At 38.9% G+C, this 26,337-nt stretch overlaps 1 long non-coding RNA gene across 1 annotated transcript in view; it reads left to right on the top strand.

The window, feature by feature from the left end:
- The first annotated feature begins 2,081 nt into the window (after positions 1–2,081).
- Positions 2,082–26,337, top strand: part of LOC133608893 (uncharacterized) — a 257,241-nt gene continuing 232,985 nt past the window's right edge. The window contains exon 1 of the long non-coding RNA XR_009815641.2: positions 2,082–2,134. This is a non-coding gene — a long non-coding RNA (uncharacterized lncRNA). The remainder of the gene's footprint in view (positions 2,135–26,337) is intronic.

The raw sequence follows: 26,337 nt of genomic DNA, 5'->3' as shown, positions 1-26,337 counted from the left end.
CGGGGAGGTGGGATGTGGAAGGGGGAGGGTGGCGGTCAGGGGTTCAAGTTGCCTGGAGGTGTTGTTTTAGTGCGGTTTTGAAGGAGGATAGAGATGCACTTTCTTTTACACCTGTTGGGAGCGCATTCCATATTGATGTGGCATAGAAGGAGAATGAGTTTAGACCTTTGTTAGATCGGAATATGGGTTTAACGTGGTTTGTGAAACTCCCCCTGGTGTTGTGGTTATGGCGGTCATTTCAATCAATCAATCAATCAATGTTTATTTATATAGCCCTAAATCACAAGTGTCTCAAAGGGCTGCACAAGCCACAATGACATCCTCGGTACAGAGCCCACATAAGGGCAAGGAAAAACTCACCCCAGTGGGACGAACCTTGGAGAGGACCGCATATGTGGGTAAACACCCCCCCCCTAGGGTAGACCGAATGCAATGGATGTCGAGTGGGTCTGACATAATATTGTGAGAGTCCAGTCCATAGTGGATCCAACATAATGGTCCCCCCCCTCCATTTACGTTAAGGAAGTAGTTTGACATGTACTTCGGTATCAGGGAGGTGTAGCGGTTGTGTTATTAGTTAGTTATTGGGCACAATCAAACCTTGGTACCTACCATGAATTGATTTACGTGGACCCCGATTTAAACAAGTTGAAAAACTTATTCAGGTGTTACCATTTAGTGGTCAATTGTACGAAACATGTACTGTACTGTGCAATCTACTAATAAAAGTTTCAATCAATCAATGGTTAGATTTAGATAATTATAGAGTATCTGATTTGTGACTCTGTTATTATGAGAAACGGACCAAACACGCCACTAAATTAACAAATGGGTTGATTTTTTTGAAAATGATGTAAAAGAGTGAAAGTGCCGTCAATCCCACGTGGGTGCTCAGCATTGTCCGTGGGTGCTCGGGCCCCGAAGCACCCACGGGATCGGCGCCTATGGGCACTTTGATCCTAAATCTGGCTACTTTTCGAAATCCTTACGGAGTCTTCACTCTGATTGATTGATTGATTGAGACTTTTATGAGTAGGTTGCACAGTGAAGTACATATTCCGTACAATTGACCACTAAATGGTAACACCCGAATGTCACACCGCGGTGAGGGATGTCTTGTCTTGGTTTTTTCTGTCTTGTGATGTGCATGTTTTAGTTTGAAAAGTAACTCTCCTCTCGTTTCAGGTCACTTGCCCTTCCTTTTGTGTCATCAGTCTGACGTCATCCCGATTCCCTAATTGTTTCCACCTGTTCCCTATTACCCTCATGTGTCTTATAAGCCCACTCCTTCCTTTGTTCTGTGCCAGATTGTTTCGTCTATTCGTGCTCTCTAGCATCCATGTTCCTGTCCATGCCTCGTCTTGCCTTGCCTCATTTTGTAATTAATTCCTTGATCTTGAATCCCCTTTGTTACTATTTTGAATTTTTCCTTTCTTCCTCCTCAGCAGAGCGACTTTTTGTTATTTAGTATATTCAACCGAAGTGGTGAGTTTCAGTTATTTTTTCATTCTATCCTCAATTTTTGAGTGACTCTTTTTGTTAATACTTTATTAGATTAGTGAGTGTAGAAATTTTCATAGCTATTTGTTTTTTCCTCCTGTTGGAGCGTTTTCTGTTTATACATTTTATAACATATACGGCGCCAATTATAGTTTGTCTTTGCTTTTGTGTTTTCCTCCGTTTGGAGTGATTTTTGGTTGTTGCTATTTTTTCTTGGAATCTTTTTTGCCGATTAGTTTTTGGTTAAAGATAGATATTGTAATCCTTGACTTGGGAGGTGAAAGGAAGTTTTCAAAATAAAAGCCTGTCCAAATTCCCTACTCTGCATCTGAGTCCTATCCTTTTACCAAGCCTGATACCGAATAAGTTTTTCAACTTGTTTAAGTCAGGGTCCACACTCAATTAAACAATGCAGAATAAAACTGATTTAAATTAAAACAAATAAAATTCAACAGACAAATGTCCGATTGCAGTTCTAATTAACCTTAGCATTTAAAAAAAAATATTAAATTCCGTTTTTATCGCTATGAGTCAATGACGTCACTTTTACAACAGCCAATAACAACTTTCCTTACTGAGGAGGTGACGACATTGTTCAGCACCAGACGTCCTCAAAGTGTGGAGCCAAATTCAAGTGAGTAAGGTTGATATTCTAATGCTTGTGTTCCTGTTTGATTCGTTTTTCCTCACTAAGCAGGGTTTACAGTATGATTGATGTTGATTATGAACTCGTTGAAACATGTACTGTCGAGTGACATTGTTGGATGACATTGTCTATTTCCGGGTTTTATGCTAGCAGTGCCAAAGCAATAGTTATGTTTTCATTCGGTTAACTTTCACCCATATAACTAACTAATTGTGTATTTCTTGTGCTTGCTACTATGTGACAATTTTTGCCACCTGTCTTATGGCTTAGTTGAACAAGTAAATGGTCGTTTTTGTAGTATGCTAATAATCGCTAATTAGCATGTGTGCTAGGTGTTTAGCTTTTGGCTAGAACTTGGTCAGTCTCAGGCCATGTCCACACGAACACGGAGAGTTTCAAAAACACATATTTGTGGTTAAAACAATCTCCATCCACACAAGTGTAGTTTCAAAACTGTCTACACACAAGCGTATACACTTGCTGTCATGCACATTTTGTCCAATCAGAAGCCTGAAAAAAGCAGCAATATCTGACTTGGTGGCATTACACCTCCTATTATGTTTATGGGGATCTAATCTCTGAAAAGTACCGGTCCGCCACTAATCCTCGCCTCCATGGCGACACATAAAGTAAGTTTCTTACAAGTATCATTATTGCAGGACAAGGAATAGATAAACATGCTTCCCTACACACCGTAGTCATTGGTGGATCTACATCTAACATCCACTGTAATGATACCAAGTATAGTAGCGTATCTAGTCGATACTACTATGATTAGAGTGTATAGGGTGTACATTTGTACAGAGTGTATAGGGTGTACATTTTGCGCAGAGTGTATAGAGCAGAGTTTTTCAACCACACTAGTGTGCCGTGAGATACAGTCTGGTGTGCCGTGGGAGATTATGTAATTTCACCTATTTAGGTTAAAAATATTTTTTGCAAATGAGTAATTATAGTCTGCAAATTATGTGTTGTTGTTGAGTGCCGGTGCTGTCTAGAGCTCGGCAGAGTAACCGTGTAATACTCTTCCATATCAGTAGCTAATTGCTTTGTAGATGTCGGAAACAGCGGGAGACAGTGTGCAGGTAAAAAGGTGTCTAATGCTTAAACCAAAAACAAAACAAAAGGGGAGTGCCCCTAAGAAAAGGCATTGAAGCTTAGGGAAGGCTATGCAGAAGGAAACTAAAACTGAACTGGCTACAAAGTAAACAAAAACAGAATGCTGGACGACAGCAAAGACTTACTGTGGAGCAAAGATTGCGTCCACTATGTACATCCGAACATGACATGACAATCAACAATGTCCCCACAAAGAAGGATAAAAACAACTGAAATATTCTTGATTGCTAAAACAAAGTAGATACGGGAAATATCGCTCAAAGGAAGACATGAAACTGCTACAGGAAAATACCAAAAAAAGAGAAAAAGCCACCGAAATAGGAGTGCAAGACAAGAACTAAAACACTTCACAGCAAAAAACTCAACAAATAAGTCAGGGTGTGATGTGACAGGTGGTGACAGTACACCTACTTTGAGACAAGAGCTATAGTGATGCATGCTTGGTTATGGTTTAAAGTCATATCCAACAATTGCGACAACGACTTTTTACTGTCAACTGAGGTTAGTTAGACGTACAATGACATGTACATTATCTTTAAAACCAGTGACGTGCAGTCAGGGGAGGCAGGTGAGGCGGCGCCTCACGTGCCATCAAGGAAAGAAGAAAAAAAAAATCATTAAATTGTTATATTTATCCAGTGATTATACTATAAAGTTATTTTCCATTTAACTTCACCAGTTTTAGATTATTTTTATTCAAAATTGCTGAATTTTCACATTTGCCGTTCAAATACTGAGAAGAGACTTGCGGTGAGTCACCAGCCAGTTGAGGCAGGGGCACGTCACTGAGTTGTGCCTCACCATGGATTGCGCAATGACTCGGCTAACTGCTGGCTTGCTGTGCAGTGAGACCGTATTGCTATATGGATTATATTATACATTTCCATAGTTTAGTTAGCTGAGGTATATAATGTACAGTGTATTTTGTCAACAACTGTATGTGTGTAACGTATTTCTTGTGCTGAGCAATCATAAAACGGCTGCAAAGACGCACTGTGTGAGGCACACAGTAATCCTGCCTCATGGTGGTAGAGTTGTGCCGGATAATGCACCCCGCCGTAGAATGCACCCCCTGACAGGAGTGTTATATCAACTAAAGCCCACACTTAAAGTTTCCACGTGCAAGATTGAATCTATTTAAAAAAGTTATTTAATAAGAAGCCAAAAAGTGCAAAAACAATAATGTTCGTGTTGGAGGAGTTGTGAATGACTGCTGGGCCACAACATTAGGTACACCTGCAGACTGCAGCACGGATGGGCATCAGCTGATCCGCCTCCACAGTCATTGGTTATGCAATGAAAGAGTTCGGCTGGTCGCTAGAGAAGGCATACAACTTTGTCAAGGAAAAGAGGAGCATCACACAACCGAACGCAAGTTTCATGCGACAGCTGGCAGAGTACGAGGGCATCCTCGATGCGAGGTACACTGCATTTCTTGACGTGTGCGTGTAGTTGTCCAAACTCATTCCTATTTGTCAGACTTGTATTTGATCTATACATTCAGCAAACAGAGGTGTTGGAGGAGTTGTGAATGAATGAAATATGAAATCCTTGCTGCAGTCGCTGCTGGGCCACAACATTAGGTACACCTGCAGACTGCAGCACGGATTTCATATTTCATTCATTCACAACTCCTCCAACACGAACATTATTGTTTTTGCACTTTTGGCTTCTTATTAAATAACTTTTTAAAATAGATTCAATCTTGCACGTGGAAACTTTAAAGTGTGGGCTTTAGTTGATATAACACTCCCGTCAGGGGGTGCATTCTACGGCGGGGGTGCATTATCTGGCACAACAGGGGCGCATGGACTTCATTTATAAGTAAAGGTAAGACCATAATAAAGTTTTTTTTATTAAATGTGCTTTTTTGTGTGCTACAGTTTGTATGTGTAAAGTTAAAGTCAAGTTAAAGTACCAATGATTGTCACACACACACTAGGTGTGGTGAAATTTGTCCTCTGCATTTGACCCATCCCCTTGCTAACCCCCTGTGAGGGGAGCAGTGGGCAGCAGCGGCGCCGCGCCCGGGAATCATTTTTGGTGATTTAACCCCCAATTCCAACCCTTGATGCTGAGTGCCAAGCAGGGAAGAATGCTGGTATGAGCTTTTAAACACAACCCGTTAACTGCTGCCAATCAAATGGTGAACAAGATACTCTTTAGGGTTCATATGTTTGTAAATCTGACTGTGATGAAGTCAGTGCCTCACCAGCCATGAACCTCACCGCACGTCACTGTTTAAAACCAGCCTGCACGTACACACGGAATCCTGGGAACATTATTAAAGAGTGAATTTACGCCCATGCTGCTAAAACCCAACACTCATAGAATTATAACGTGTTGAGCAACATGTGCAGTGAAGTGTACATTATTTCTAAAATCAGCACGCACTAACGGAACCCTTTTGCATGTTTAAGGGTAAAACATTTTGTAAATAAAAAAAGAACCTAAGATAAATAACAGCCCTACTTTGCATTAACTTGGTGTGCTTAGTCGAAGAACTTTGATGCTAGCTGTATTGATGAAAATAGTACTCACTTCTCTTATCCGGACTGTAGCTGCCACATGAAACAAAAGTGAAGCGACAGGAGAACAACATTCTCTCAATCCTGCCTAACAGTCACAGTGTGCTGAGATGACATTAGATTGGTTATTCGTGATTATCCAGCGTGTCGAACTTGGGTCGGATCATTTTGAGAGTCCATTACTCTCAGCTGGCTTGATGACAGGATGTCCACTGACTGGGTTTATACAGATAAACACAAACGTCACAAACCCATCCACAAACAAAGCCGCCATAGCTATCTTGACTCCTACAATTTTGAAAGTCTTTCAAAGTGTAAAATGGGCTGGGTTGAATAATTAAGTAGTTCACAAAGTCTGGGTATGAGACATCGGGGAAGATGTCTCAGACTTGTCGATCTTGTATGGATCCTTGCATCTAATTACTGCTGTTTACTCCTTATAACGACGAAGAAACTTCTTATCTAAAGACTCACAGTATTTCTCCATCGTATCACAGCCGGTGCAATGTTATTTTCCACTGAATAGTTCGGAAATATTACGTGTAGCTCTATAGTGAACGATGACGCTCGACCTTCAAAATGGCTGCGTAGAAAAATTAAAATCCCTCATCAGTGCCATTTTCAAACCAAAAATGTTCACCTAATATATTTTCGAACACCATTATAGCTATGTGTGTGAAAAATGTTAAATGTATTATTTTAAATGCAACCAGTATTAGACGGGTCTTGTTAAGACGATGTCAGTGGGTATTATTTTCCTGTTATACATATTAAGAAAGTTGTGAATTTTCTAATCCCGTTAAAAACACACTGATTTATGGCCAACCTCTTTAATACAAAGTTAATGGAGCTCAAAATTTGAGGTGTGACCTTTTTGTTAAAAATTTCATAACTTTCTCAATATTTAATTTACCCCATTCTGAAAAGGTTTGCATTGTTGGAATGCGTGTTATAGTACCAGCACTGTGGAAAAAACAAGTTGATGTCAGAGTTTGTCGGTGCCGAACCCCAAGATGCAGAGAAGGCGGAAGGCATTGTGCGGGAAAACAAGATTTAATGTTTATAAAATAAAGGAAAAAACACAAACCAGGAACTAGGAACAGGAAACAGGATGCCAGGGAAACAAGAACTGGAAGACGAGGAACAAAAAGACAGCAGACTACAAACAGCTACAGAATATAGCTTACCGCTACCGCATCCAGCTACACTGACAACGACAAGTAGAAATGACAATGATCCAGCACTGACTGGAGGGGAAGGCAGGTTTAAATAGCAGCTGGCTGATTGACACCAGGTGTGGCCAGGTGCCAATCAGCCACAGCTGAGGGGACACAGCACTCAGGGAGACAAGTAGGAAATAAAGACAAAATAAAAGTGCTGGACAGAAAACTAAGACAAACGCAGAGAAAAAACTAAAACACAGTCAAACTGTCAGGGACAAGCCTGACAGTTGACTTTATATGTTTAGTTGTGTTTCATTGTATCCATTAAACCATATCCAATTCTATTTACAATCCGTAAAGTATGTGAAAATACCGTCTAAACATCACAAAATGCCGCAAATTCAGTCAGCTATTTTGAATATTCCGCTCCGAATACCTTTGGATATTTCTGGAGTGCGACGTCTCTGGAGGAATGCGTCTGCTCTCTGACCATGTAATCAGATCAGTAATACTGGAAATACGCAAACATTTGAAATAGACGGGCTGTTTATTATTCACAATGGTTTTCTTTTTTATGCATTTTAAGTCGTAAATAAATAAAAAGTCCGCTGACATAACAATGGAGTCATCGAGAGGCTCTCTTTTTTGCCCACAAAAATGTCCAAATAAACATCCAAAACCCGCCAACAATACCCAATATTCTCGTGGCCTGAATATTAACCAAATAATAGTAATTTTGTTATTACAAGCGCTAACGCAGAATATATATTTTTAGCATTGATAACGAGAGCTAACTATATAATTTATGCTGCACTGGACCCAAGGAGAGACTTTAATTTAAATATAAGTTAAACTGAAGATGGCAGTAATGCAACATATATGGACGCAAACTGCCATACAACTGTAAAGAAGAAAAAGAAGCTTATACAGCACTGCAGCATTGAGCCGGCGATGTCTCGTTTGCTGCTGTTTCTGCTACTGCTGCATCGCGTCTCGGCTCGTCAAAGTTATTCTAGATTATTTATCATGCCTCTCATCTGGATAATAGGAGGATTTAGCCATGAATCTTGAAGTTGTTAAACTTTGACATTCAATTTATACCCAGAGATGAAAACAAACGCACTACACCAAAAGGCAGTATCAGCAGCAACTTTTTAACACTTCGTCATGTGGATCATAATTAATTCTTCATGTAAACGGGAAGATATGGACATCCTGTCAGTCGTCATCACAGTGAGAACAGACATTGTACAGTAAGCAATCTTTTTTTTATGTTTGTAGTTTGTATTTCTTGTTTAGCACTGAGCAATACTGCTGCATGATGCTTAGTGTTTCACTAAAGCTGGATCCGTTTCGCAGAGCTTCCAAAACTTGTAGCTCACAATCCTTATACTCAGGTTAAAACATTTGTCCCAAAGTAGCCGTTATAGGCTCTCACAATGTCTGCATGATTTGCATTGTTGTTGGTGGGGAAGGGATCTGCGGTTCCTACCTCTACGTCACGCGGCCACTCGGTGTCATACATCAGATATACCTGTGTATGATAATAGCTTCAATATAGAGGCAACAGTTTTTTCCACTCTACTGGTACTTAAAAGTAACAGAAAATAGGTTTCACAGTTAAGGTTTATTTTTAATTGATCAAAGTATATTTCAACAATTTTCCCTGAAATACGCTTTTCAGCTCTAAAGTATGTTTTATCCGATTAAACGAACAAACTAATCAACAGATTACTCGATTACGAATATAATTATTCAAAGCCATCTTTTTGAATATGCTCTGTCGTTGATGTGATTCTTGTAAGTCTTGTAACATAACAATGTGGTAAATGTACAGTACACTTCACTGGAGAAATCAACAACAGTGCCGTGGGCCTCCATTATCGTACGTATTACAGTAAGTTAAACACAGACGAATCTACAACATACCCCTCATTGCACCCACGCTGCTCCTCTCACTTTAATTATCTTCCTTTTCAATCCGACCATCTCCAAGTCTCATCAATGCTTCTTAATTTCCATCAATACCTCTGCAGCCTAAGCCCCCACACACCTGTCCAATCACCATGGCAACCTCACCTCTGACAACAAAGAGCTCCATAAGACTACGACGTGCTGTATTCCCCTTGATTAGATATTGATTAAGCTTTTGTAATACATAATAGGATCCTAGGGATTGCGACTGCTGCTTTGCTTACCAAGGTCCTGTGCACACTTTAATTTCGTTAGCATCTTTTGTTACTCAGGAATCTGCATGTAATGAAATTGGAATTTGCCACCCCTTTTGTCTGAACCCTCTCAGGGGACCTGTAGATGCACAAAAAGCCCTCAGGGAGTGGGAACAAATAAAATAGCATGAAGAAGTGATGACCCGGAGGCTCATCTATGCAGCTTTGTGACTGTGGCATAGTTTATGCTTCACTTGTTGCAACCCTGCTCTGCCATTAAAGCAAGATGGTAAAAGAGAGAGAAGCCGGCTGGAAAGTGCACAGCGCTCGAGTCTCCCTAATGGATGCAGGGATAGATTAATGGACGATAAAAGTCAAGCACTAAATGCACGCTAAGTGACAAGTGATAAGTCAATGTGGTAAATATTTGTGTGGGACACAGTTAAGAAGTTGAAAGGCCGTTATTCAGTGTTACGTACAGGAGAAGCATCCAGTGGCGTAATTAAACGCAAATAAATGATTTCCAAACTTATGAAATGAACGCTCTTGTACACATCCAAATTGGCGTGCTGTATCATAAACACATTTGTACTTGGGCTGCTACTAGAGCTGGGCGATATGGCAAAAAAAAAATGTCCACTGTTAATTTTTTCATATCATCCGATCACAATATCAGGATTTAAAAAAAATGTTTTATTAAAGGTGAATTGTCCTGTGCAGGATTATACTGTTGCATCTAGGGTTCTTTCTTTCTTTCTTTAGTTTATTTCGAACATGAACACACTTACAGTATAATGCATACCTGCCAACTACTCCGGTTTTCCCGTAATTAGTACGGTTTTCATCAACCTATTCCGGGTTACGGTTGCAGTGATAAAAAATACGGTTTTTCATTAATTAAAAAATTTTTTTTTTTTTTAAGTTTTATTCACGAAATCGCGTAACAACAATGACAATCGACACTGCTTCCCGTAACTTCCTATCGAGCCATTCCGGATGCCACGAGCGAGGCTATTTATAGCACCGCTGCCAAGCACGAGGCCATTGTTTCCAAACAAGCGAACGATCATGGAATCAGCCGGAGAAAAATCGCAAACGAGTCTTTAACCGAAAAGAAAACTGCAGTCATTCCGTGAAGAATATTCAAAAGCCTATCCGGGAATAATTATCCGTTCCAAAAAGGGTGAAAACTACGCGAATTGCACCTTGTGCAGACAAGATTTTTCGATCGGACACGGAGGAATTAGCCATGTAAAAGACCACGTTGGGACAAAAAAACACAAGTCTAATGCCGTTGTTGTACCGAAATCTGTTACCCATCGGAATTTGTAACTCCAGGGGGCTATGTTCCCATGACGTTTGTTTGATGGTTAAACGGCAAGCCCAAAGAGGAGGAGAAGAACGCTTGCGTAAATGGCGTAAACTATCCTTAATGCTGAAACGTCAGTTGTCAGAATTTCAGCATTAATAATAACAATGGACTCATACTATAATGAAAGTAAGTCATTGATTTCCAGAATATGTGTAATTTATTAATGCTGAAATTCTGACAACTGACGTTTCAGCATTAAGGATAGTTTACGCCATTTACGCAAGCGTTCTTCTTCTCCTCCTCTTTGGGCTTGCCGTTTAACCATCAAACAAACGCCATGGGAACATCGCCCCCTGGAGTTACAAATTCCGATGGGTAACAGATTTCGGTACAAGTGGAAAACTTTCAACGTTTTTCGTCGCCCAAACAGATTCTTTGGATGTGATAAATGCCGAAGTTTTATTTACGGAGGCAATAATTGAGCAAACAAAAAGGTAATGACACCAATGTTATCTATTGGAATTGTTTAGTACTGTTATACTGTTAAAAGTGTTTTTACTATTTATGCTTTCAAGTCCAAGTTGAAGAAATCTTGTTAAATGTTGACAGCATAACTACCAAAATACAGAAGTATGTCCTTAATATTTTTGCAGTGCTATTTCTGTTGAAAAGTTCAAATGATTACATTAGAGATGTGATGTGCCACTTTTCAAGTGTCTGATGGCTTAAATTAATTTTCATGAATTTTTCATATTTTGAATTCTTTTGAAAGGCTTACAAAAAAACTACATTTGAATTGTAATTCCATGCTATTGACAGGACTATTAATTTTAATGAAGTTAGCTTACCATGTTTACAGTATGATAATTGTGATAGAAATGTGAATTTTAGGCACAGAATATTTTTTACAATTGAACAAGGCAGTAGATTATACAAGCCTGGACAGAAAGTTAATAATGACACCAATTTTTTTTTTAATGGAATTGTTTAGTACTGTTTTACCATTTGTTTACTGTAAAAAGTGTTTATACTTTCAATTAACAAATTGAAGTCTTGTGAAAGGTTGACAGGATAACTGGCATTAACTGTCAAAATAATTTCAAACTATTGAAGTTAGCTTACAGAATAAACATGTCAATCAACCCATATGATTTTTGCTGTAATATTTTTGTTTTGAAAAGTCACTGTGACTGATAGAAAAGTGATGGTTTTAGCAACATTTTAACCTGTCTGAATGCTAATAATCATTTTGCGTCGGGGGGCGAACCTGAACCCCCCACCAGGACTTTGTCCTGGACCTACCGGGCCCTGCGGCCCCTGGACCCTGGCTACTAGGTTTTTCTGATTTCAAAAGTTGGCAGGTATGATAATGCATCACACATTTTCATATCATTTCTCTATACATCATGTCCGAAAAGGAGTTGGAAGAACCAAAGCTTATTTAATCCTACCCCTTTCCCACTTCAGAGTGTTTACAAATACATACTGTATGTTCATTTACTGACTATTTTTTGTAGCACAATTACATCAGTGAATGATTATTACAGCAGTTCTTGCAATATATAATTAAGTCAGTCATGATGAACATACTGAGATGAAGAATATCCCATTTTCAAAAAGGTTGAAGGTATTTCTCATAATTGTTCTTCTTTGTACTTTGTTAGCACTATTAATTTGAACAACCTCTTAAACTGGATCATATCAGTACATTGTTTCACTTCTTTACTTAATCCATTCCATAGTTTAATTCCACATACTGATATGCTAAAGGTTTTTAGTGTTGTGCGAGCATACAAATGTTTTAAATAGATTTATCCTCTAAGGCAGTGGTTCTCAACTTTTTTTCAGTGATGTACCCCCTGTGAACATTTTTTTAATTCAAGTACCCCCTAATCAGAGCAAAGCATTTTTGGTTGAAAAAAAGAGATACAGAAGTAAAATACAGCACTATGTCATCAGTTTCTGATTTATTAAATTGTACAACAGTGCAAAATATTGCTCATTTGTAGTGGTCTTTCTTGAACTATTTGGAAAAAAAGATATACAAATATTTAAAAACTTGTTGAAAAATAAACAAGTGATTAAATTATAAATAAAGATTTCTACACATAGAAGTAATCATCAACTTAAAGTGCCCTCTTTGGGGATTTTAATAGAGATCCATCTGGATTCATGAACTTAATTCTAAACATTTCTTCACAAAAAAAGAAATCTTTAACATCAATATTTATGGAACATGTCCACAAAAAAGCTAGCTGTCAACACTGAATATTGCATTGTTGCATTTCTTTTCACAGTTCTTTTTGACAGACATTTTAGTGAGGGTCAAACCATCATGGCATGGGGAAAACTCTGGGTTTATGGTAATGAATGGAATAGCCTACTTGATTTGATGTTCAGTTTATGAACTTACATTCATATTTTGTTGAAGTATTATTCAATAAATATATTTATAAAATATTTTTGAATTGTTGCTATTTTTAGAATATTTAAAAAAAATCTCACGTACCCCTTGGCATACCTTCAAGTACCCCCAGGGGTACGCGTACCCCCATTTGAGAACCACTGCTCTAAGGTTATATTTCTCCTCTTTAGTTGAGAATAATTGTTGTACATTCTTGGGTTGGGTTGTACAGTATACCGGTATTAGTATAGTACCGCGATACTAATGAATCATATTCGCTACAATACCGCCTCTAAAAAGTACAGGTCTCAAACTTGCAATGAGAAACATATGTTTAATGTACCGTAATATTTTTTGTTATAATAAAGCCAATAATGCAATTTTTTGTGGCTTTTTTTTAATTTACAAAGTTATCGAAATACATTTTGGTAGACTAGTTGCGTCTCTACCGTTTACTACTGCAGTATCCAGTAACAGACATTTCTGCCGGGTTTGTTTGAGGTAATATATGCTAACAGCTGACAGCTGTCATTTTGTTCATATTTATGATTGTGATTACAAGAGGTGCAATGGTACTGGTAATGCACGCTATGGGGCTTACCTCAATTGTAGGGCCATGGTTTTGCTTCTTTTTCGGTACATTTTGTGGAGGTAAAGGGATCAACTCTCAAAGTTCTGGTGTTATTTTGCTTGGCATCACAAACTTCATTCTGCAATAAACACACGGTGTACTGAATACGATAAAAAGTTGACATTTACCAAACAACATTGTAAAATATTATTTGTATTCTTTGATTACTTGTATACATCAGTGCATTTTACCAGTGCTTCGGGGTAACCCATATTGTTTAGTTTTTTCAACTCAAATAAAAATTGAATGAAAATGTATTAAAGTGCAATTTGAATTTGAGGTACTGTAATCATGTGTACCAACACATAAAACATGTGTATTGATTATTTCAGGGACACAATGTTTTAATCCACAAGCACAAAAATTATTTGAAGAGTTTTTTTAGTACTTGTTATATCTGAGGAGTTGAATCAGAACAAACACATTTACATTAGTTCAGTTTCAAAGACATTCTTTGAGTGCCTGTTAGTCCAAATTGAAGGCAGGAATACTGGTGAAATGAAGCAATCAGTGGGATTAAAGTCTGTCGCTGATGTTACTGCTGCTTCTAAATGTTGTTTTAACTTTTTTACTAGTGTTAGACAAATTTCTTTATTTTATTCTTCTGGTTTGCACTTCCAGCTGTGTAAAGTGTGAGAGGCACAACGCTGATTGGACATTAAATACGTTGTGACCCTGACTTTGGCGACGGTAGACAGTAGGGTTGTGGGAAAAAATCGATTCGAAATCAAATCGCGATTCTCACGTTGTACGATTCGGTATCGATTCTCATTTTTCAAAAATTGATTTTAATTTTAATTTTAATTTTTGTATGTATTTATTTATTTATTTATTTATTTTTTAATTAATCAATACAACACAATAATACAAAGCAATACCATAACAATGCAATCCAATTCCAAAACCAAACCTGACCCAGCAACACTCAGAACAGCAATAAACAGAGCAATTGAGAGGAGACACAAACACGACACAAAACAATCCAAAAGTAGTGAAACAAAAATGAATATTATCAACAACAGTATCAATATTAGTAACAATTTCAACATAGCAGTGATTAAAAATCCCTCATTTACATTATCATTAGACATTTATAAAAAACAAAAGAACAATAGTGTCACAGTGGCTTACACTTGCATCCCATCTCATAAGCTTGACAACACACTGTGTCCAATATTTTCACAAAGATAAAATAAGTCATATTTTTGGTTCATTTAATAGTTGAAACAAATTTACATTATTGCAATCAGTTGATAAAACATTGTCCTTTACAATTATAAAAGCTTTTTACAAAAATCTACTACTCTGCTTGCATGTCAGCAGACTGGGGTAGATCCTGCTGAAATCCTATGTATTGAATGAATAGAAAATTGTTTTGAATCGGAAAATTATCGTTTTAGAATCGTGTTGATTCAAAAAAAATCGATTTATAATCGAATCATGACCCCAAGAATCGATATTGAATCGAATCTTGGGACACCCAAAGATTCGCAGCCCTAGTAGACAGTGACAGCTGTGCACACAAGAACACACATAACACCTTCACAGACACACAAATGACCATGGTGAATAAAGGCGAATTCCGTGCAGAATTATACCGAGCATTCTACCTTCCCTACTGTTTACAACTGCAGTACCTTGTAACAGACATTTCCGCCATGTTTGATCAAGGTAATATATGCTAACAGTTGATCACTGTGATTGGACTCAAATTAATTACGATCATATAATCGCCCAGCCCTAGATTCTACAGAAAACGTAACTTTTGTCAGCAGTATTTCAGAATGTCAAATTAATTTAAGTTGGAAATACAAAGGTATAAAAAACAATTTTCGGAATGAACTATTATCGTTAAAAACTGTCTTGAACAGGCCGACGGATGTTTCTTGTTTCGAACTAAGGTTGGATTTTTCAGTGATACAATTCCGATAATTTCCTACATGGTTGTAAGGAAACAATTCTAATATTTTTCCAACATGGTCCAAAAAGCGCAATTTCGATTTTTCTCCCAACCGGTCCTATGTTAAGTAATTTTCTACGGGCTTCACAAACTTTTTCCACTGTCGATACGATACTGATGTTGCAGCCTTGAGTATTGGCCAATACCAATGTTGATTGAAGGTTGATCAAAAACTGACCAATTAATCATTGACCAATGATTGAATAAAAAAATAAAATAAAAGTGAAATCCCTAAAAAATTATTTTCATAAATCAAATAAATAACTTACATTAATATGTAATTTGTAATGTCAAATACAAAGGCTGTAGATAAACGTTATCCGTATACCTAAAGACAAATATACGTTTTTTGTATTCTTTAATAATATCAACTGCTTTTTCTTAATGCCGTATTTTTCGGACTGTAAGGCGCACTTATTTTCTCAAAAATCGACAGTGCCCCTAATATACGGAATAATTATGGTTGTGCTTACCGACCTCAAAGCAATTTTATTTGGTACATGGTGTGATGATAAGTGTGACCAGTACATGGTAGTCACACATAAGAGAAACGTGTAGACTGCAATATGACGCCAGTAAACAGCACCAAAACTTTAAATATTCCATTGAAAATAAAGAACATTACTCACGGCACTCAAAAATCTGTCAATGTTTTAGTATGACTTTGAAGCCGCACCGCTTGATAGATTGTCGGCCCGTTACGGCTACCGTAGTCAGAGATCAAAGTATTACTATGGAGTATGTATAAGGACCGCAACATAACAGCCATTAGCAGACATATTATCTAGCGTTTTGTTTCACAATATTATGCAAAACTAACTTTTCTTACCTTCTGGTACCTGCTGATGTGTATTTGAGATCTGCATACGTCCTGAAAATTTGCGCACGTCCGCCATTGTAGTCCGTGTCGATGCCGTAATCGATAAGCTATATATATACATATATATATATATATATGTATATATATATATATATATATATATATATATATATATATATATATATATATATATAAATATACACTATATTGCCAAAAGTATTTGGCCACCTGACTTGACTCACATATGAACTTGAAGTTTCATCCCATTCCTAACCCATAGGGTTCAACATAATGTCAGTCCACCTTTTACAGCTATTAGAGCTTCAACTCTTTTGGGAAGGCTGTCCACAAGGTTGCCGAGTGTGTTTATAGGAATTTTCCACCATTCTTCCAAAAGCGCATTGGTGAGGTCACACACTGATGTTGGTCGAGAAGGCCTGGCTCTCAGTCTCCGTTCTAATTCATCCCAAAGGTGTTCTATCGGGTTCAGGTCAGGACTCTGTGCAGGCCAGTCAAGTTCTTCCACACCAGACTCTGTCATCCATGTCTTTATGGACCTTGCTTTGTGCACTGGTGCACACTCATGTTGGAAGAGGAAGGGGCCCACTCCAAACTGTTCCCGCAAGGTTGGGAGCATGGAATTGTCCAAAATGTTTTGGTATCCTGGAGCATTCAAAGTTCCTTTCACTGGAACTAAGGGGCCAAGCACAACTCCTGAAAACCAACCCCACACCATAATTCCTCCTCCACCAAATTTCACACTGGGCACAATGCAGTCTGAAATGTACCGTTCTCCTGGAAACCTCCAAACCCAGACTCGTCCATCAGATTGCCAGATGGAAAAGCGTGATTCATCACTCCAGAGAAGGTGTCTCCACTACTGTAGAGTCCAGTGGCGACGTACTTTACACCACTGCATCCCACGCTTTGCATTGGACTTGGTGATGTATGGCTTAGATGCAGCTGCTTGACCATTGAAACCCATTCCATGAAGCTCTCTGCGTACTGTACGTGGGCTAATTGAAAGGTCACATGAAGTTTGTAGCAAATGACTGCAGAAAGTCTTTGCACTATGCGCTTCAGCATCCGCTGACTCCTCTCTGTCAGTTTACGTGGCCTACCGCTTGGTGGCTGAGTTGCTGTTGTTCCCAAATTCTTCACTTTTCTTAGAATAAAGTTGACTTTGGAATATTTAAGAGCCAGGAAATTTCACCAATGGATTTGTTGCACAGGTGGCATCCTATGACCGTTCCACGCTGGAAATCACTGAGAGCGGCCCATTCTTTCACAAATGTTTGTAGAAACAGTCTCCATGCCTAAGTGCTTGATTTTATACACCTGTGGCCGGGCCAAATGATTAGGACACCTGATTCTGATCATTTGGATGGGTGGCCAAATACTTTTGGCAATATAGTGTGTGTGTTTATATATATATATATATATATATATTTATACACACATATATTATGCATGTCTGTAAACAATAAGTAAACAATAATAATGATTTTTTTTTATTATATTGCTCTAATAAATAGGATTTCAATGGAAAAACACTAAGTCAAAGACACCCAACTATTTGAAAAGTACTGTACGCTTTGTGTATTTCCTATTGTATTCCTGTTTATTGTAGCGACATAACAACCAAACTATTATTAATTTTGTTTACTTGTTGTTATTTGTCCATGTTATCAATTGTGCAGTTGTTTGCATGCATGTTGGGTGAAAGCCTGTGCGTGGTTAGTAAATATAAACACAAAGATAAGCAATGTGGGGCATTTGAAAATACAAACCCCGTTTCCATATGAGTGGTGTAATTGTGTTAGATGTAAATATAAACGGAATACAATGATTTGCAAATCATGTTCAACCAATATTCAGTTGAATATGCTACAAAGACAACATATTTGATATTCAAACTGATAAACATTTTTTTTTGTGCAAATAATCATTAAGAATTTGATGCCAGCAACACGTGACAAAGAAGTTGGGAAAGGTGGCAATAAATACTGATAACGTTGAGGAATGCTCATCAAACACTTATTTGGAACATCCCACAGGTGAACAGGCAAATTGGGAACAGGTGGGTGCCATGATTGGGTATAAAAATAGATTCCATGAAATGCTCAGTCATTCACAAACAAGGATGGGGCGAGGGTCACCACTTTGTCAACAAATGCGTGAGCAAATTGTTGAACCGTTTAAGAAAAACCTTTCTCAACCAGCTATTGCAAGGAATTTAGGGATTTCACCATCTACGGTCCGTAATATCATCAAAGGGTTCAGAGAATCTGGAGAAATCACTGCACGTAAGCAGCTGAGCCCGTGACCTTCGATCCCTCAGGCTGTACTGCATCAACAAGCGACATCAGTGTCTAAAGGATATCACCACATGGGCTCAGGAACACTTCAGAAACCCACTGTCAGTAACTAAAGTTGGTCCCTCCATCTGTAAGTGCAAGTTACAACTCTCCAATGCAAGGCGAAAACCGTTTATCAACAACACCCAGAAACGCCGTCGGCTTCGCTGGGCCTGAGCTCATCTAAGATGGACTGATACAAAGTGAAAAAGTGTTCTGTGGTCTGACGAGTCCACATTTCAAATTGTTTTTGGAAACTGTGGACGTCGTGTTTTCCGGACCAAAGAGGAAAAGAACCATCCGGATTGTTATAGGCACAAAGTTGAAAAGCTAGCATCTGTGATGGTATGGGGTGTATTAGTGCCCAAGACATGGGTAACTTACACATCTGTGAAGGCGCCATTAATGCTGAAAGGTACATACAGGTTTTGGAGCAACATATGCTGCCATCCAAGCAATGTTACCATGGACGCCCCTGCTTATTTCAGCAAGACAATGCCAAGCCACGTGTTACATCATCGTGGCTTCATAGTAAAAGAGTGTGGGTACTAGACTGGCCTGCCTGTAGTCCACACCTGTCTCCCATTGAAAATGTGTGGCGCATTATGAAGCCTAAAATACCACAACGGAGCCCCCCGGACTGTTGAACAACTTAAGCTGTACATCAAGCAAGAATGGGAAAGAATTCCACCTGAGAAGCTTAAAAAATGTGTCTCCTCAGTTCCCAAACGCTTACTGAGTGTTGTTAAAAGGAAAGGCCATGTAACACAGTGGTGAACATGCCCTTTCCCAACTACTTTGGCACGTGTTGCAGCCATGAAATTCTAAGTTGATTGTTTTTTGCAAAAAAAAAAAAAAGTTTATGAGTTTGAACATCAAATATCTTGTCTTTGTAGTGCAATCAATTGAATATGGGTTGAAAATGATTTGCAAATCATTGTATTCCGTTTATATTTACATCTAACACAATTTCCCAACTCATATGGAAACGAGGTTTGTACAAAATAGGCAGAAATTCTACAAATTCAAAGTGCACTACGTTGAGAACTTTTATTTTTATTTTTTCAAACACAGATATAGACTGCACTCTCCCTTCTGTAGGATCCATATTTCTGATTACCCCTCACTCCAAAACATGGGGGGGGGGGGGGGGTGAATGGAACTGTCAAAAAGAGTCTTGCTCTATTTTCTCCCCTTCCCTCCCGGAGACGGCCTAACAACAAAACCCCTGTTAGCACCTTTCATTCAGGTTTAGGGGCTACAGAACAGATTGAGTATCGACATCGCCGTGGCTGTCGAGGCTTATGACTCACAGGCAACAATGGGGGGAAATTCTCAGGGGGTGGGAGATTCAATCGAAGGGACCAAAAATAATTCAGCAAAGACTCACTCGAGGAACAATCCAGTTTGTCATGTGGAATCATGGATTGTCTGGAATGCTTCTCCGGAGACTTGTCCAGACGTGAATAGCCAAGACTCTTTGCCCTCCTTTTTTTTTTTTTTTATCGCCCGCAAATTTAGTGACTGTTAATCCGTTTCTACACCGATGCTGCTCCACAAGATAAACTATAGTGGGCTATAAACTACAAATTATGAGTGGTGTCTCGGCATGGTTTTGGCCACTGACCCTCCCTGCGGTAGAACAGTCCATTCATGGGAGCAGTAACTGTCTCAGGGAGTTTAGATGTTTCCACTGTCATGGTGAGGAAATGGTTGATTTATATTATGGACCAAAGCAGCACATCCCACCCACTAGCTCCCCACGTGTGAAATAGGATTACTCGCAAAAGACAAAATAATAGTCCATCTATTAATTTCCAGGGTGACGGTAGGGTACTGACTATTTCCTGGACCGGGGATGGCCATTTGACAAAAAGTCCTTGATATAGGTTTCATACATTATAGGATAAGGAATGTTCTGAACTGAAAAGAGTGCCCTTTGTGTATATCGCTTAAGGTACCAGTATAGTGGAAAAACAAGATGACTTCATATGCTTATTTGTGTTTCATTGAATCCACTAAACCAGGGGTGTCAAACCATGTTTTATCCGGCCCGCGTGATGAGTTTGCCAAGTATTAAAATGAGCTGCTTTATTTTTTTTTACTGTTCTAAATGTGTCCACTGGATGTCACAATAGCAATTCTGTTAGGCAAGCAAACGGTTTATACCGGGGGCCAAGCAAGAGGTACACAGTAAAGGGTGACTGTGGCTCCTCCTTCTGGACCCACATGAAACTTAAAACATGCCGTTTTATGTGTTCTGCTTCAAACACATCGTCATTTGGCACCCTCATTGCCCCAAAATGTCTCTGTCAAACACGAGAAAAGTGAACTTAACCCTTTTGAAAAGTTTTTACCTCCGTTTCTTACGGTTGGTTGAGTTAGCTCTGGATTGATACGTGGACATGACAAAGGAGGTATTTGATACCTAGAAGAGTTTACATGTTGTGTTTTTTCTTCAATCCCAGAAAGACTGTGATTTGAAGTTTAATCCTGACTTTGAGACGAAGCCTAAGCTCATTGTGTTTTTGAAGCTGCACCAATTTCCTCAGAATTTTCAACAAACTTGAAGTGTTTTGTCCAGAGGATTATTTGTGATTTGTACGTTTTCATAATGTGCTGGTTCTATTTTTGGCCAAAGTAAAACAAATAAAACAACCTGGAGTTGTCTTTATTTTTAAGTTATCATGCCATGATTTTGTCATTCCGGCCTACTTGGTCATATATTTTTCTCCATGCGGCCCCTGAGCCAAAATGAGTTTGACACCCCTGCACTAAACCATATCCATTTTTTGTATTCACAATCCGCAAAGTATATGAAAACACTGTTTAAACATCACAAGATGTCGGAAATTCAGTCAGCCATTTTGAATATTGCGCTCTGAATACCTTCGGCTATTTTCGGAGATTGACATCACTGTAGTAACGTCGCTACACTCTGACAATGTTATCAGATCAGTCATACCTGAAATATGCATAAATTGGAACGAGATGTGGTTTTTATCATTTACAATCCTTATGTAAGTCAAGAACAAATATGCTTGGATTTTTTTAATGCATTTAAAATCGTAAATGAATGTCAACAATTGATTCAACAGATACCGAATATGTGAATACAAGCAATTAAAAAATCGCTTTTCCATATGACGTCTTTTTTTAAAGGTGAAGCTTAATGAGAGACGGTGAGGCCAATTAAAGGACACCGTACAAAGGTCTTCAATGTGACCTTTGCTCTCCTTTGTCACGCAATCTACATAAATAAAATACAGCGTGAATAATCAATTGACCCCCAGCTTATGTAGGGTGCGGACTAGCGCGCAACACGTTTCACCTGGTTTTCTGGTTTTACTGTAACGCTTCAATACCATCCGAAGATCCATTTCCTTTTTAATCCGTTTATTCCGCTCTCCTTCCAATCACTCTTCTATTTAGAATGCATTATTCAACCCCGCTTTTTTTCCTCAATGATTTTCTACTATACATCTCATCTGATTTGGTATTTGCAGACGCTCAGTGCTGTTACTTAATACACTGATGTGTACGACATGCACGTCGAGCAGCTCGTGGCGGCCAAACGCATTCATTTAAAGGATCCTGTATAATGCATAATTTACTTTTTAATGATTATGTAGCAATAATAGGTGTCCGAGTTTATAAACACAAAAACTAAAATGAGAAATGTGTAATTTGCAAAATTCTAAACTTATTAACTAATACTACTTCATTGGCATGATGCATGGGGATGATGCAGACTTCAGATCACTAGCTAGATGAGCATTCCCCATGTTTACTCTTACCAATTCGCATCCTTGTTGATAAAAAAAAAAAAAAAAAAAAAAAAGGCTTCGCCACACAACTTGAAATTGACCCTGAAGTTTTGCAAACCGTCTGTCAGTCGGCTACAGACAGGAAAGCTGTAAATTTGGTCATTTTATTTTTCTTCAACAACAAGACTAACCCAGCATTACATTGTTTCCCAGCGGACAGCAATTTTTTTATCGTGATAGGTTGCCATGGGGGTGTGTGTCTAGATCAGGGTTCGGCAACCCGCGACTCTAGAGCTGCCCAAGTGGCTCCCTGGAGCTTTTTAAAAAATTTATGAAAATTGAAAAAAGATGGGGGGGGGGAAAATATTGTTTGTTTTAATTAGGGATGTCCGATAAATGCGTTAAAATGTAATATCGGAAATTATCGGTATCGTTTTTTTTATTATCGGTATTTTTTTTTTTTTTTTACTTTTTTTTTTTTTTTTTATTAAATCAACATAAAAAACACAAGATACACTTACAATTAGTGCACCAACCCAAAAAACCTCCCTCCCCCATTTACACTCATTCACACAAAAGGGTTGTTTCTTTCTGTTATTAATATTCTGGTTCCTACATTATATATCAATATATATCAATACAGTCTGCAAGGGATACCGTCCGTATGCACACATGATTGTGCGTGCTGCTGGTCCACTAATAGTACTAACCTTTAACAGTTAATTTTACTCATTTTCATTAATTACTAGTTTCTATGTAACTGTTTTTATATTGTTTTACTTTCTTTTTTGTTCAAGAAAATGTTTTTAATTAATTTATCTTATTTTTTTAATTATTTTTTTAAAGTACCTTATGTTCACCATACCTGGTTGTCCAAATTAGGCATAATAATGTGTTAATTCCACGACTGCATATATCGGTATCGTTTTTTTATCGGTATCGGTCATTAAAGAGTTGGACAATATCGGAATATCGGATATCGGCAAAAAGCCATTATTGGACATCCCTAGTTTTAATGTTTTCTGTAGGACAAACATGACCCCAAAAAAAGCCCACTGTTTAATATGTTTGTGTTCATGCTTCACTAATGAGAGTACTTGGCGAGCGCCGTTTTGTCTTAATTTTAGCGGTTCATGAACGCACCGTAGTTGTGTGGCCTATGATGCAGCAGTTTGTTTACATCAAGAGTGCCCATTAGATCAATCGCGAGCTACCGGTCGATTGGTGAGGGTGTGTCACTCGATCGACCTAGAAATTACTGATCATCAATTTTCACTACGATGTCACTTTCGTTACTTGGTTGACATTCAAGTCACACGTGGATCTTGCGCGACGATTTTGGCTTAGTATGAAGAAAAAAAACGACTGCTAGTAACGCGAAAAGCACTTTTTATTTAAACACACTCTCCGTACCGGCTGTCAAAAGTGCAAAGACTGACCGCATAGTTCCTGTTTTCACAATAAAAATGCTGCTTCATCCTGCCTGCGCTAACAAAATAAAACCTGAGGAGTTAACCCCAATGTGTCTTATAAACGGTATCCAATTGAGTATGGAAGCTGGACAAATAAAAAGCTAAAAACAACCACGTTCATGTGGTGTTGGAAAGAGAGGACTTTTTTCCCCTCCACAGTATAAATTCAAAGTTGTGGAGCTTATCAGCAACTACTGTGAATTGATTACAAGCAATGCAATTCATCAGAATCAGGTAGTACACTTGTGTGTGTGTGTCTGTGTGTGAGTGTGTGTGTGTGTGTGAGTGTGTGTGCATGTGCATGAGGTAGATCACATCAACTTGGTCATTTGATAAGTAGCACGCCTGCTGAAAAAGTGTGGGCACCCCTGGTTTACACGTGTAACTTTCTGCGATGCTGCTGTTTTCCAATGTTGTTAAAATGTGTAGAATAAATATTAAATGTCAACATTTCTGGCAACGAAGATTTGCGTCAGCCTGCGACACGTTTCTTTCAGCACGCCGTGGTGTCAGGCAGGTGGCTGTTGCAAACAAAACAAATACCTGTGCAAGCAGAAACATCAAACATCAACAACATCGAATCCAAATATAGCGCACGCCTCACATATAAGAGCTTGCAATGTAATATAGCTAATATATGTCTATCTGTGTTGGCCCTGCGATGAGGTGGCGACTTGTCCAGGGTGTACCCCGCCTTCCGCCCGATTGTAGCTGAGATAGGCTCCAGAGCCCCCCGCGACCCCAAAGGGAATAAGCGGTAGAAAATGGATGGATGGATGGATAGACACTTACATCATGTGTTGCTTTCATCATAAGAGTTATATAAGGCTTTTAATGTTTTGCAGCTCCTGACAGATTGTTTTTTTCTTTTGTATGTTTGGTCCAATGTGGTTCTGAACATTTTGGGTTGCCGACCCGTGGTCTAGATGAAGCCATTGTCTAATTTACGTACCGTATTTTCCGCACTATAAGGCGCACCGGATTATTAGCCGCACCTTCAATGAATTACATATTTCATAACTTTGTCCACCAATAAGCCGCCCCGGACTATAAGCCGCGCCTACGCTGCGCTAAAGGGAATGTCAAAAAAACAGTCAGATAGGTCAGTCAAACTTTAATAATATATTAAAAACCAGCGTTCTAACAACTCTGTTCACTCCCAAAATGTACGCAAATGTGCAATCACAAACATAGTAAAATTCAAAATAGTGCAGAGCAATAGCAACATAATGTTGCTCGAACGTTAATGTCACAACACACAAAATAAACATAGCGCTCACTTTCTGAAGTTATTCTTCATTCGTAAATCCTTCGTCTTCGGTGTCCGAAGTGAAAAGTTGGGCAAATTTACGATCCACTGGCAGATGTTGGCGTCGTCTGGCGCTGCCTCCTCGTCTTAGTGAAGGTGTGTTCGCCTTCTGTCTTCCATTGTTCCCACGCAGTTAGCAGTCTAGCTTCGAATGCCCTGTTGACACCAATATCTAGCGGCTGGAGGTCTTTTGTCAATCCACCCGGAATGACGGCGAGTATTGAATTAAGCGCGTAAGCGTGTCTCTCAATGTGCTGTTATGAGCTAGCAAATATAACAACTACACTACCCAGCATGCAACGATAGTTACGAGCATGCGCGGTAGCCCTGAGAAGTTCCCACGCAGTTAGCAGTCTAGCTTCGAATGCCCTGTTGACACCAATATCTAGCGGCTGGAGGTCTTTTGTCAATCCACCCGGAATGACGGCGAGTATTGAATTAAGCGCGTAAGCGTGTCTCTCAATGTGCTGTTATGAGCTAGCAAATATAACAACTACACTACCCAGCATGCAACGATAGTTACGAGCATGCGCGGTAGCCCTGAGAAGTTCCCAAGCAGTTAGCAGTCTAGCTTCGAATGCCCTGTTGACACCAATATCTAGCGGCTGGAGGTCTTTTGTCAATCCACCCGGAATGACGGCGAGTATTGAATTAAGCGCGTAAGCGTGTCTCTCAATGTGCTGTTATGAGCTAGCAAATATAACAACTACACTACCCAGCATGCAACGATAGTTACGAGCATGCGCGGTAGCCCTGAGAAGCGTTTTTGTATGCTGGGAGTTCGAATGTGGTTATGAGCACGCTGTGAGAAAACGTTGAGAACTCAGTTAACACGCCTCGTCTGCATTATTTATAATTAGACAGACAACACACTTAATAGGAGCCATTTTGGGGTCTTTACATAAACACACAAATGGAAATGAAACGTCACATATCCCAGCATGCACCGCGCGCTTCTTCTACGGGGAAAAAAGATGGCGGCTGTTTACCGTAGTTGCGAGACCTAAACTTTATGAAAATGAATCTTAATATTTATCCATATATAAAGCGCACCGGGTTATAAGGCGCACTGTCAGCTTTTGAGAAAGTTTGTGGTTTTTAGGTGCGCCTTATAGTGCGGAAAATACGGTATTTGGCATGTGCATGTAATTTTTTGGTTTTTTGGTTTTCGTCCTGGTTGT

This window comes from Nerophis lumbriciformis, linkage group LG06 (genome assembly GCF_033978685.3).
Source record: "Nerophis lumbriciformis linkage group LG06, RoL_Nlum_v2.1, whole genome shotgun sequence".
Lineage (NCBI taxonomy): Eukaryota > Metazoa > Chordata > Actinopteri > Syngnathiformes > Syngnathidae > Nerophis > Nerophis lumbriciformis.
Note: the sequence above shows the minus strand (reverse complement) of the source record. Positions and strands in the feature narration are given on the sequence as shown.